Consider the following 12,216-nt stretch of genomic DNA (forward strand, 5'->3'; position numbering starts at 1 on the left):
ACTGCACATGAACTCCAGCCAATGGACGCCTCCGAGGCTTGACGCAGCTTGAAGAACTGAAAAGAAATTATCAGCTGGAACTGTATCCTCTTCAGGAATGAGAACATGGTGTGAAAGGGAAAGATTTGCTCAGTCGGGCCTGAGGGGCAAGATCCAAGAAAAATATCACAGAGAGTAACTGTTACTTAGCAGCCCTTGTAGTTCTCTGAAAGTGATCCTTTCTTTGGTTTCATAGGCCTCCAGCTACACAAGGCCTGTGATTTCTGTCATGCAAAAAACAATTGGGGATGCCTTGAAAAATTAGGGAAGGCAGATGGTCACCACTGGGATTACCACCTGACGGGGGGGGGGGAAACCAACCCACTCTATTCCTGTACCTGCCATAGCAGATGGATTTGCACAAATCGGTCCTTGACATGTGCAAATTAGAATAGACATCATCATCCACCAATGGCGGCAGATTTAACCATTGCTGTTGAAAGGATGGGAGCAAGGGCTGGTAAAGAAAGCTGACAGCTGTATTTGGCACAAACTCTCCCTTAGAATGAGCAATTCGGAAGATATTATTGGTTATTATTATTATTATTAAAAAATATATATCTCCCCCCCCCGTCTCCCTTTGGAGCTGCCCTCAAGGCAGCTTATACACTATCTATTAAAAATGCAGTTCCTTAACAAGGTAAACAACACAAAAATTCAGTAATAACCAGAGCAACAAACAAAACAAAATCATAAGGAGGTTTTGAGTGAGTTCAGGAGTTCAAGTGAGTTCAAGTGAGTTCAGGAAATGTTTGTTTAAATAGCCAGCTCTTTCGCTTCTGGCAGAACTCCAGCAAGGAAGGAGACAGCCGCATACTAGCGGGCAGAGAATTCTCAATTTGGGAAGCAAGGCTCCCTTGCACATCACTGCCAACCAAACATCAGAGGGCAGCAAGACGTGCAAGAGAGCCTCCCTATTTCATCTTAATGGACTAGAAGATTCATATTCTTGTTGTTCCTGACAAAAGTATCTTTTCTTAAAAAAAAAAAAATTATAGAGGCAGAGGGTATGTGTACATGGCTGGGCTCCTCTATAGATCAAGGGCTCTGATGTAAAAAGGTTAAAAGCCCAATCCTATTGAAATTCCCCTGCACCGATGCAGCAGGGCCAGTACCGCTTGCACTGTATCCATGGGGGAATTTTGCAGTCTGGAGGTCTCCTCAAGCTAAGGGGACATTTGACCTCTTGCCCTGGGGAAAGCCCTAACTGTGGCAACAGGTCTACTCAGACCTGTGCCTGCTAAATTGCTGGTGCACGTTTGAGTGGATGCATGTGAGCAGATCTGGCCCGGGAAGGGTAATAGGATATGTAGTACTCAAGCCCCACGGATCCCACCCCCTCCTGGTCCCGAGCCCTTTTGGTTTTCAGGACTGCAGCACTACTCACTGAGTGTGCATTCCAATTCCAATGTGTGTGTGGATGTGGCTAAATGGGCAGGCTATGGCAAATGGGACATTGTGCTATTTACAAACCCAATGATTGACCCGTGCAATGCTTTCTCTAACTGGCCCATATGCTACTGTGTCCCAGCCAGGTGTGCCTGTTTGTGGTGTTGCAGGATGCTAAAATTTCCCTGAGGTGCTCTTTGCCTGTCTCTGGCTGTGATTGCAAAGCAGCTTTGTGGACTGGTCAGAGTAGTTTTGAGACCCATCATCTTCTCTTCTGTCCCTGCTGTGGGCAATGTTCCCTCTAATTTTTATTTTTATTTTTACCAAGCAGAGCACAATTGTGGCTTCATGGAAGCAGCTGTAGGCATCCAGAGCACTTGGCAACAACATAATTGTCATCACTGAGCTCTACAACCATGGAGCTGCAAGATGTGTGGGGCTTTAATCTGAGCTGTGCATCTGCACAGCCGAGCAGCTTATAGGGAAGGCTGGTCGTGACTGTTTCTGACCAGTCATGCAAAAGATGACTGCATTCTTGGTTATGGCAAGCTCCTTGACTGGGCCCAAACCAGTCTTGCATGGCTTCCAGAGCAGTGGGATATGAACACCCTGGCTTGCTTGAGTGTTGTGGAGGCTCCACTTGTGATGCCTTCCAGTCCCTCCCCTGGCAAAAGGACTCTTTCTAGCTGGTGAAATCTGCTACAGAGACTCAAACCCTTGCCACAGAAAGACACAGGGGTTCACTTCATAAGGCTGCCATCTCCCACATGAGCTACCCTTGGTCTACTACAGCCCTAAAGCTATATCAGTCTTTGGAGTTGCATGTCTGAGTGGCATAAGGGAACTTAATCTTGAGATGCTGGGAGTCCTAGCAGTTCTCTGCTCTTGCTTTCTGCACCACAGCCGTTCTTGGGACAGTAGTAGTGAAGCTGCATGTGTGTCATGTGTGTGGTGTCATGAGAGCATCTCCCAATGGTTGGTGGTGGTAGTAGCTACTGCTAGGACTCCCAGAAAGAGTCCTAGAGAGAGACTAGAAAGAGCCCTTTTGCCAGGGGAGCAAAGAGCCCTTTTGCCAATATGCCATACTCATTCCTGGGAACTGCACCCTGAGCAGTGGCCATTCATTGGACTGCATCTGCCCTCTGCTTGGTTAACTCTGACAGCACTTCTCTGGCTGCTGGCACTGGGGAAGGAAGGTATGGGGATTGGCTCATTGGCATATTGGGTTGGCATCAGGCTGATGTTGGGCCTTTTGGAAAGGTTTTCAGATTCTTTTCACTGACGCAATGCTAAACAGTCAGAGACCTTTTAAAAGGGTTTTGAAGGCTTTATTTACACTACTTACACACAAGCCAATCTAATTTCAGTTTGGATACAAATGTTCACTCTTCATTTGCCACTCTGTTTCTCAAAGAATCACACCCAGAAATCATATTAAATAACCTGAAACAAACAAGTTACCCATGTGACACTGTATGTCACTTCCACCTCCTTATTGGGCATATTATGACAGGTTTGGTGCATGGTCTCAGCTCTAACTAGGAGGTCATTCTGCCCTGCATCACAAAAAGTTCCTGGCCCACAATTCTGGTTACACGAGACCCTGGAATTTTCCTTTTGGGAAAGTTATGATCTACATGTTCTGCCAATCACGATCTCTTTAGGTCACCTTGACATAATGACTTCTCCTATCCTGTTTTTGAGGGAAACAATAGTCATTCTCTTGGCTCCAATTTCAGTTATTTTTTCTCAAACAAGAGAAGATAAGTTAACCCTCTAAAATCTCTATCAGGCCAATGTCGGGCTGCCATCCCTTGACGTCCACAGACACTGGCAGAGTTACTGAGAGGGCTGCACCAGCATGGAGTGTGCCTGGGCTCTTGTCTCCCTCTCCCGCTTTATGTGGAAGGGGCTTAGCATATGATAGGTGCTGCACTTATGTTACCTTGACATAGCAAGGTATTGCACAGTATTGCAATACTTTTGCAATTGCACAGTAAGGATTGCACAGTAAGGGCAGAATCACAGGTTACAACAACAAACACACTTCGCTCTATCCATGTCTGCTGTGGTAACATTATTACTCAAAATCAGGATGGTGAATAGTTTGGGAGTTGGACAAGACCTGGAAGATCCAGGTTCAAAACCCACCTCAGCCATGAAGCTTCTTGAGCGACCTTGAGCCAGTCGCTATCTAGAGATAGGTGGGACTATCTCTCAGCTTCACCTACATCACAGGGTTGTTGTGAAGACAAAGAGAGGGAAGGAACTATGTCCACCATCCTGAGCTCCTTGGAGGAAGGGCAGTATAAAAATGTGAAACATAAACAAACAATACTGTTATTATGCTTCACATCCTGCCTTTCCTGCTGAAAACCAATCTAAGCTGGAGGCATTTGTTGGGGAGAATTGGAAGGTGGGAGGTGCTTAACTCCTCTTTTCCCTCCAATGCTTTCCTGAAAATGGGTATAAAAGAAGCTGCACTTTGCTGGGTCAATCCATCTACCTCAGCATTACTCGCCAGGGGTTTCCAAGTCCTCCCCATAAATGACAAGGACTGTGATTTTATTTGCAGATTGATTGCTTCAGCACTGAGCATTGCTTCTCCTTTTTAAAATTCAGATTCTTGGCTATCCCCTCAGCAATGCTTATTTCCAATCTCAGGGTTGGCTGGTGGTTAAAACAGATTTAAAATGGCATTGAAGGAAATCAGAGCAAGAGGACTGACAGATTGGGAAGGATGGTTTCTATTAAGTACCTCCTCCTTGCCCATCATTGTACAAATGTTCCCCTTTGCTCTCAATACCATTTCTTAGAGCTGTTTTCCTTGTAACATAGTTCTGTCATGACCTAAGACATGCAGCACTATCTAATGAATGTTTACCCAGAAGTAAGTCCCACTATATTGAGTAGAATGTGCTACCAAACAAGTGGGCTCAAGATTCAGGGTTGGCCCATCCATGTGACCAACTGAAGTAGTTGCCTCAGGGAGCAAATAGATGGGGGGGCATTCATCTCTGCTTACTTGCCTCCACTGCTCCTTCTATTCCCTAGATTAGAAAGGAAGAGACGGGTAGAGAGGAAGAGGAAATGTGGGGGGGAGGGGAGCAGAAGTGGAGCTAAAGCGGGAGTAGCACAGTAAGTACGGCGTGCTCCACAATGCACTGTGTAAGTGCCCCTCCCCCTCGGCGTCGAAGCCATTCAGGGCAGTGATGGCAACATACCATCGCTGCCCTGAATGGCTCTGATGCTGAGGGGCAGGGGTGCTTACACAGTGCGTTGCAGAGTGTGCTGTACTTACTGCGCCCTCCCATAGCTCCACTTTGGGAGGAGAGTGCTGAGCTGGAACACTGGAACGTAGGAGGACCAGAGACTGGCACATCATCAGGTAAGGGGGACATGCCACCTACAGCATCAGGAGTTCTTGGTCCAGCCCTGAGAAGATTGCAGTCTTACAGCCCAATCCTATGCCTGTCTACTCAGAAGTAAGTTCCATTATAGTTCATGGGGTTTACTCCTGGGTACATATGGATAGGATTGCAGCCTTGCTCTTCACAGAAGTGATCAGCATGACTCTGTTAAGTCAGCCATTGAAAAGGTCTTCTTTTCTCTGAGATGGTAAACCTGTGTCTGACTTGGCTGTAGCTTTTAGGCTGTGGTGGTGAAGCTGACATGACAGAACTCTTCCATGTGAAAGCATGACTCTTTCACAAGCAACCACCATCCTGTACACAGAAAATGTACAGGGGCAAAGGTTCTTCCTCCTTCCTAAAATCTCATTTTTCATGCAAAGAAAATGTTTCTGTACAGAATGAGGTGAGTGAGCCCTCACCTGCACTCTGAAATAGTGCAGCCCAGACACAGGTTTAGCACCCTAGTGAGTTCATAAAAGCATAAAGGAGTCTCCGGGCCCAATCCTATCCAGCTTTTCAACCCCAATGTAGCCACAATGCAGCCCCATGGTAAGGGAACACGTGTGGTAAAGGAGCCCCAATGACTGCTCCTCCACCATAGGATGCAATGCACACCCCAGTGGCACAACTGCACCAGCACTGGAAAATTGGATAGGATTGGGCCCTCATACATCACGGTGGAACAGGAGAAAAACGCAGTACAACCCCCTGCTTGTCCTGCCTGCCGTCAAAACAGCATGCCAGAAATTTGGGACATGTGGGAATACCAGCCACCCCCTTGAGAACTACATTTCCCAACATTCCTCGCTGGCTATTGGTGATGATGTGTTTGGGAGGGAGGTGTTGCAAAGGCTGCTTGCTGGGTTGTCTGCTGCTGGGAGAGAGCAGTCTTAGCCTGCGGGGGTCTCCCGAAGAAGAGAACGAGTCTCTGCCAGGCATCCAGATCCAGGAGGTAGAGAGGAGAGTCTCATTGCTACCTGCGTTGCAAGGTAAATGAGATGCCTGGGGCAGGCTGCTGCTGGTTGAAAGCTGGAGAGAAAGAACCAAGCACAGCTGGGGGGACTTTTCTGGTGTGTGCTGGACATTTTGGGACAGGAGAGGCTGGGCAAGAAGACAAGAAGGGGAGGTTTGAAAACTGGGGCTTGGGTGGTGGAAGAAGCATTTTGGATCAAGGGGGAGCCCTGTGCCACTGCTCCAGAGAAGGGATGCCTGGATGAAGAACAGCTGTTTGGGAAAGAGGTACAGTGTGTGTGTTCACCACTGGGCGCTTGTGAACTGAGCACTTGTGAACTTGGAGTAGCACCAAAGTGATGTTCAGGCAGCTGATGGGGGATTGCAAATTTAGGCAGGAGAGGGATGATGGGGCTCGAGTTGGAGAAGTTGAAAGAGTCTGCCTTTGTTTGCCACCCCCCTGGGCTGTCGGGACCAGTGGATCGGAGTACAGTCCGGAGCTGAAATGTTATTGCCCTGAGGCATTCTTGCACCAAGTTGTGCTCACACCAGCATGTTTCTATGTGTCAGGAGTCCATTACTTAATTTAGAACTTGGAAATTGTGAGTCATTTTTTTTCCCCATAAAATTTTAACCTCGCGCCTTATCGCTTTGGTCTGTGTAGCCATCAGACTGATTAATGCCTGGAGAGAGCCAGAAGGGGAGCAGAACAAAATACTGAGAAACCTGAAAAATAATTTTTTTAAAAATCATGAGCGATTTGGATTGAAAGGGAAGAGTGTTGTCGCCCTGTGTCTGAAAAGAAACAAAGTTTCACTTTTTGACTGTGGCAATGGGAAAATGGGGCATTCTGTGTTTATTATAATAACAGTGGTTCACAAGTCTTTTTAAAAAAAAAACAACAAATTGTACAATATACCAGTAAGTAAAAATGGAAACCAGGGAAAACATAAAAACTTAGCAGAGACAGTTTGTTAGAAGAAGCCTGTTGGAAGAGCACACCTGCAGCCAGTAGTGAAAATGTTGGCAGAAATGAATCCAGTCTTGCCTCCTGTAGCAGGGGTGTTCTACAGGGTGGGTGCCACAACAGCGAAAACTGTTACATGTGTCCCTTACTAAATGAGCATCAGAAGACTTAAGAGAGCCATGCTGGAACCCCCACTTCAGAAGATTTAATATCCCAGAATACTGGGTGTTTATGGTGGCAGGAATTGGCATTTTGGGTGGAGTGCATATGTGACTTCTTTGAACCACCCACCATCCTTTTATGTGGGATGGGTAGCAGGAGACCAAGTTGCCACTACATTGCTGCCCTTTGACCTTTCCCCAGTGTTTATATCTGTGGCCTGTGTGTGTGTGTATTCATGGTTTCAAAGTTGGACATCTCAAGTGATGAGGCAAAATCCCCTTTACCTTTGATGCTATATGTGTTGATGTTCCTTGTCAGAAACCTCTCACAGTGTTGCAGGAGAAAATGAAATGTTGTCCCTACCCAGAGTCAACTGATGGCTTCTTTCCCATCATACTTTTCTGGAGGACTCTATAGACTAGCCTTGAAAAGGTTAAGAGGATCAGGCTTGGGAGGCGGGGGAATGCTGTCTGAAATGAGTTGGAATCTATATTTGAAACACAATATGGGAGAGAAAGCTGGAGGCCAGCTGTGCAATTCATATGCAAAATGTTTAACCCCAAAGCCCTGAATAATAAAAGGGGGGAGGTGCATTACTGAAGCTACAGGGGACATTGGCTGCAAATTCATGTCTGCTTAGTTGGATTTTTTGTTCAAAGAGAAGTGAAACAAAAGATAGCTATATAAGGCAGAAATCTTGTGAATGAAACTCCAGCAGGATTCCCAGAATAAGAGATTAGTTGCAGTCATCTTCACCATGCCTTCTTTGACATGGAGCTGAAATGCTGCATGAAGTCTTCAAACCACAGTACTTCTAAAGTGGTCAAGGTTGGAGTTAGGCATGCCCCCCATGAATGGTTACTTTTGCAGTCATTTTGCCTGAATCAATACATGTAGCAGAAGGAAGTGGGGGAATAGGCTGCACCTCATCAGACTTGGATCACAAAGCAAGCTTTTGTTCCCCAAGGGGGGGAAAAAACTCCCTACAACTAGAACTGGGCTAGAGCCTTTCTCCCTAGTGGGCTAGTTTTTATTTGCAGGAAGGGTTTTTCTTTCTTTAAAACTTGGAGGAGCAGTCAAAAATTGAATCCTCAGAATTCCTGCTAATGGATCAAGAGGCAATTTTTCAAGTCCTCTTATATTTAGCGGTGGGGGGGGGAGAGTAACTGACCCTTTTCACCTTAGTACAGTGGCTGTTTGCTGGTGTTCTGCATTTTTTTTAAGATTGTGAGCCCTTTTGGGATAGAAGCCATTTAGTTATTTGATTTTGTCTGTAAACTGCTTTGAACATTTTGTTGAAAGCGGTATATAAATACTGTTAATAATAATTCCACCTCATTCTGCTGCATGTATGGACCAAAGGTTAGCTCAAGATAAATCCAGGAGGTGGGGCTGAGGAAGTTAAACTCACAAGCATCATTTGTACAAGCTAGTGTTCAGCGGGGAGAACTTTTTTGGGATGGCATGTCCAACAAGTGATAGCTGAAGATTCCATTGCTTGACGGATTCTTTCAGACAATCCAGGTCTATTACTACATGGAGGCTTGCTGGGAACAGACTTGTTTCTCTGAAAGCAGTCTCAAAGAAAGGCAGTGTCTTTCTTTCCAAACAAGGACCATCTTCGCATTGGTCAGAATCTGTGCACAGTGAGCTTGAAGGGTTTGGAGGGGGGGAAAAAAGGATTTTTGTGAAACAAGATGTAAAAGGATTTCTTGAAAGGGGAGACCTGTTTCTGAATTTTGAAAAGTCAATGTAATCTCCTGGGGGATCCTAATTGCACTATGCCCCCTTCCTTGATTTGTTGGTACAGTCAGGTTGTAATATGTTTCTGTTTATCCAGACATTTTAGGTACTCTCCTACAATCCAGTTCAGATAACCAGAGTTGTAGTTTAAAAGGTCATTTAGAAAGGGCCAAGTCCAAAGAAAGTTGCCATGATCACAAGTTTTCAGTTAAAAAAAACCTGAAGATCAACAAAGTAGAACAAGACTTTGAATGTTCTGTGAAACATTCTGTAAAAAATGACTTGTGTATGAGCCATTAGAACTCTGACCTTCTGTAAACTTCCAAGTAGTTGTCTGTCAATTAGCTGCAGTTCCACTAAGGCCCAAATCCTTCCAGCACTGGCATAGCTGTCCCAGTGGGACAAATGCTGCATCCTGCAGTTGGGGGGGCACTCACTGAATCCTCCTCAAAATAGAGCTGTGTTGCCCTTATGTCGGTGCTGAAAAGAGGGGTTAGGATTGCGCCCTAAGTCATGCAAGACCTTGCATCAGTTACATACATACATACATACATACATACATAAGACCTTTATTGGCATTGATAATGGAAATACGAAGCAACAACCAAACATTAAACATTCAGAACACATACAATAAAAATAAAGCACTCGTAATCATCCAATACCCCCTCCCCCCATTCACCATAATATAGCGAAAGACCCCGAATTCCATCCTGCCAGAATCCCAGAAACAAAGTTGGCAACCTTGTCAAGAGAGTCAGTTTCCTCTATGGAAAGAAGAGTTTGTAATTTAAATGAATCTTCCCAGCCCTGCATTTTGTTCAGCAGTGGAGCCAGATAGATCTTACGAAGGGTATCATAGAGTGGGCAGTAAAAAAATATATGATGCAATGTCTCCACACAATTCCTGTCACAGGTACATCTTCTTTCTGAGTAGGGAATGCCTTTCATCAGTTGTGACTGGCCAAAAGCAGGCAGGACTGGGGCCATAGGAACATGTGACTTGCACTGTCTCTTCAGGATGTCTCCAAGTCTTGCAACTTGAAGTCCTTCCATTGGAAACTGAACCAGAGACTTTCTGCATGCAGCACCTGTGCTCTGCTACTGAGTGTAAAAGTGGCTCAGTCCAGCTTCTTGACTTGGGCTTCATAGCCACATACTAGCAAAGAGAGCTTGAAATATTGTTTAGACTGGTATCTACCAGTTATCAAAACTGCAAAAATGATTTCTACTGAAATATGACCACTTTTTGAATGAAGAAACACTTTATTTTCTTTTTCAAAGCACCAACCCATATTGTGTGTGTTTAAATATTCATATTACATCCTTTTCTATTCCACAAATTGAGCTTAAAGGCAGCTCATGTTTCATTAACATTCCAGAACAACATGAAAATAAAATTAAATGCAATAGATAATACTAAAATAACAAATGACATGAACTAGCTTGAACGAAACAGTTAAAAATAAACAGCGGTACAGAGTCAGTAAAATAACCCATCAAAAAAGTCAGTTGTTGAAAAGCTGGGGTAAAACATCTTGATCCCCCCCCCCCCCGAAATATCAACAAAGAAGAGCTAGCTTGGAATTTCCTTCCAGTGGAGTACAAAGGTATGCTGTATCCATGAGCATCGATAAGGTGGCTGACACAATTAAAACCCAGTTACACTAAACCAGTGCAAAATATTTCACTGCTGCTATCTTAAACAAAAACTAGGACCTGGAATTGAAGGCAATTCTTGCTTGAAACAATTAGCTTAGCAAACAAAGGCAACATGTGAGATTTAAAAGTTTCAGTTTCTGGGTGAGTTAAGCTACCCAATAGCTGGTCTTGGTTTCTCTAGATGAAGCTATCAGGAACCCAGCTTATGCAACTTGATCCAAGTAAAACCAATGTATTTCTGGTAAGAGCACAGTCTGACTCCTCAAATCATTTTCTGGATCAGGGTTACTATTTAGGAAGGCTCAGGGAGCTATTGCTTCCTTTGTGCTTTTGCAACATGCTGTGTATTATTGTTATTTATTATTTATATATATAATTAAATAGATTTATATTATCTCTTGTTGATAAATGCATGTTCAAAGTGGTGTATGTCACCAAAGAATTTGGAAGGTGACTTCTTCCCAAAGGGATTCAGAATCACAAGTAAAGTGCAAGGGCCAGGAAAAAAAACAAAAACTGGGAGGGTTGCAATGGTCAGATAATTCTAAAGGTATATCCTGATTTTGTAAGTCTCCCTCTACCAAGTATAAGAGCTGCCTCTTTGCGTAGTTAACAGTAGGTATACCTCAAAAACCAGCTCACTGGTTCTAAACAGTGTGACCGCTAAAGAGGCCTATGTTTCAGGCATAGATACACAAATAGCTTGGAGTTGTGTGTACAATAGGGATGGTCATCCTTTCAACTTTAGGGCTCCTGGACCTAGTAACAATTGTGCAGAGGAGGGAATTTCAGGAGCAGCTTCTACACAATTGTTAGTTTCTACATAATTGCTGCAGCTTTTACACAATTGTTAAAGGTCCAGGAGCCTGAAAATTGAAAGGTTGGCTGCTCCGATACACAGTATGTGTGTTTTTAAAGCAACAACCAATAAGGCATAGAAAGTAAATATGATTTCTTTTTTCTTCCTTATCTTTATTTTACAGTTTCATACAAACTTGTGTATCTCTATATTACAGGTGATATCATCAAATATATGTCTATATTTGAAACATTGCTTTGATTCAGTATCGCTAGTCATCGTTTTGTACTTCAATACAAAGTTAATAAATTCTTTGTATCATCTGTCCTTGTAGTTTCTGGTTAATGTAACTTAAGACAAGAGCCTATTCATCAAATGTACTATTCTGGTGCCAACTTCTTTATAAAAAAAAAAAAAAACTTGCACTCTGTATGTTTGTTTCACCTCTTTTTAATGGATTCTAAGACTTTTGAGAACCAGCCTTTCTTGGATGGAATTGTTTTTGATTTCCCCTGCTCTGCATAACCAGCCATGCTACATCTATAAGTTTTAATACATGCGGTTGGCAACCTTCAGTCTCGAAAGACTATGGTATCGCGCTCTAAAAGGTGGTTCTGGAACAGCGTCTAGTGTGGCTGAAAAGGCCAATTCGGGAGTGACAATCCCTTCCACACTGGGAGCAAGTGCAGTCTGTCCCTGTTCTGTCTCCCTGGCTATGGGCCTTCTTTCTTTGCCTCTTAGCCTCAGACTGTTGGCCAAGTGTCTCTTCAAACTGTGAAAGGCCATGCTGCACAGCCTGCCTCCAAGTGGGCCGCTCAGAGGCCAAAAGTTTTAATACAGCCACTTGTTTATCCTTTGCAACATGGGGCTGAAAAAATAACCACAGCAAATGCTTGCAAGCTTTTTCATCCAATCTGGAATATTTTCAGAAGCGGACTGTTTAAAATCTTATGGAGGCTCTTATTCCTTTGCTTCTGGAATCTCTTTGTTTCTCTCCATACACGACCCCATGAAATCTGGAATGGAGAGCCCCCCTCTAAGCTGTTTTACAGTGCTTTCTTGGGGACCAAATTGTGCATATCCCATGTTAT

General features: G+C 44.1%; 1 protein-coding gene across 1 annotated transcript in view; it reads left to right on the plus strand.

The window, feature by feature from the left end:
- The first annotated feature begins 5,729 nt into the window (after window positions 1-5,729).
- Window positions 5,730-12,216, plus strand: part of ORMDL3 (ORMDL sphingolipid biosynthesis regulator 3) — a 31,860-nt gene continuing 25,373 nt past the window's right edge. The window contains exon 1 of the mRNA XM_066628292.1: window positions 5,730-5,830. The gene's annotated coding sequence lies outside the window, so the exon portion shown is untranslated. The remainder of the gene's footprint in view (window positions 5,831-12,216) is intronic.

The sequence above is a fragment of the Tiliqua scincoides genome, chromosome 5, assembly GCF_035046505.1.
Source record: "Tiliqua scincoides isolate rTilSci1 chromosome 5, rTilSci1.hap2, whole genome shotgun sequence".
Lineage (NCBI taxonomy): Eukaryota > Metazoa > Chordata > Lepidosauria > Squamata > Scincidae > Tiliqua > Tiliqua scincoides.